This window comes from Arachis ipaensis, chromosome B10, assembly GCF_000816755.2.
Source record: "Arachis ipaensis cultivar K30076 chromosome B10, Araip1.1, whole genome shotgun sequence".
NCBI lineage: Eukaryota > Viridiplantae > Streptophyta > Magnoliopsida > Fabales > Fabaceae > Arachis > Arachis ipaensis.
In genome coordinates this window covers 106,451,515-106,453,800 of record NC_029794.2, presented here as the reverse complement: position 1 = coordinate 106,453,800, position 2,286 = coordinate 106,451,515, and positions in this window count along the sequence as shown.

Below are 2,286 nucleotides of genomic sequence, written 5' to 3'. Positions count from 1 at the left end.
TTATTATATAGAAATACAACTTAAAATTCTTTTTTTATTTTTCTTTCTCACTATACTCTTTTGTCATTTATTTTGTTTAGGTTACTTTATACCTTTTATATTCTCTTACTCTTTACTTTTATATAGGATACTATATGGTTTCAATATTAATAATATTATTTCTCTTTAATAAGTATAAATTGAGTAATAAAACATAATTTATCATCTTCTTTCATATTTACTCCTTATATTTTGTGTATAAATCAATAAAAACTTCACACTTCTTTATCTCTTCTTTTTACATAATATCACGCCTTTTATTCTTTTTTCTCTATTTTTACTAATATTTTACACAAGTATTTGATGAATTCGGTTACATTGATGATCACAACTCTTTTTTTAAGTTTACTAAACATATGTATTAGGTAATAAATTCCTAAAACACTAGATCTTTATACTTTTTTAGTTTTTTATTTTATTTTTGGTTTAATTGTATTCATTAGTTATATCCAGTGGCGGAGCTTAAAATAAAATTTTGGGGGGCCGAATAGAAGATAATTGTCAATATGTTTTGATATGGATCCCATTTAAGATAAGATCGTCTAACCTCATTTCTCTTATTTGGGTGATATTGCCAAATTTGAAACCTTTTTCTAGGGTCTCGTTCCAAAGAATTAAGGTCAAACTAATCAGATGCGATTCTTTGAACTTTTGAAGGTTGTATCTCACTTTTTTCGTGTTTCATTAAAGTAGAAGTACTATCTACAGGTTTTGATATTGTAAAAGTTATATGTTCTCCTTTTTAAATATTAACCTTCCTTTTAAAAAATGTATCAATTCTTTGATTTTTTATGATTATTTTATATAAAAATTTAAATATATTTCCTATAAAATATGTCAAAAAGAAGTTAGAAGGATAAATATTAAAATTTATAATATTTATTGAATTTTTTTTATCACTAGTTACACTTAAATCAAAACCGCCAGTGAGATATCAAAATATGACCAAACACTCAAACTAACCTAATTATCAAATAATATATATTCTTGACTCTTAAAAATAAAAAGTAAAAAAGAATAAAATACTTTTCGGTAATATAAAAAGAAAATACAAAAGACTAACACAAATGACAAATCTCATCTTACCAAAAGAGAAAGACCAATAAATAAACTTGATACACAAAACAAATGTAGAAGAATTCTGAAAACACTAACCTAAGATTTCTTAATGGTGGAAGTTTCTGACCCACAAATATTAAATAACTCCCTAACTCGACACATTTTGAAGCATTAAACGTCTAAAGGCTTAATTTTATACAGGCAACGAATGTGAACAAGTTGGCAAATATTATCCACTGTTAATTATGCAATCGCACAAGTTGTACTCACATCAAATTAAAGTCTCTAATTTGAATACAATCAAATCACCAACTATATATATGTGAACACATACGATTCTACTTCTTCTTGCATTCACAACCAAAAAATAAATTTCAATTTGATCTTTGTTCATTTAAACATGCAAGTTTAATTTACACTCCTTCAAAACCACCATACAACTTGAATTATTTGATCATTTCTTCACAAAAAGTATATGGTAAATGATTTCATAATCAGTTTTCTATTTTGAGTTATTTAATTTTAGTCAATGTATTGAAATTACTGTAGTAACAGATATGAATAAGAGAGGGTAGTACCAGTACCACAATCAATCCAAATGATCTTCCATTTTTCCATTGGTAACAGTTAACTTTAGACTTTAGAGGTTAATAGGTATGGGATTGAGAGTCCAAGATTCTTGACCCGTGACTAAAACGTTTTGGTATCAAACAACAAAGCCCTCTTATGAGTAGCAGCTCACTACATTCCAAATAAAGCCCAGAATCACTCACACAATACTAAATTACAAGAACAAAAGAACAACTTATTTTGACATTTATGGCTACCCTCAACGTAAATCATTGTCCACAGCTTAAAAAAAAACAAGTCCTCGTATAGAATAGATTCTTCAATCACATGACTCTTGATCTTGTTACACATGTATATTTGCAGTTGTTCCTTCCTATATCGAATATTGCAATTCTTTCACGTCCCAATACAAGCCAGAAAATATACAATAAACTATTCATGCACCAATAATAATGACAAGGCCTACCTAAATAAGATCCACAGAAGAAAAGGAACTATATAACTCTGGTTATTGGCATTTATTGCCTCTAGTTTCCAATATGAATTATTATGCTATATGAAATATTATACTTAAATATTTATATTATTATATTTAATATTATTTATTTATTGTAACGG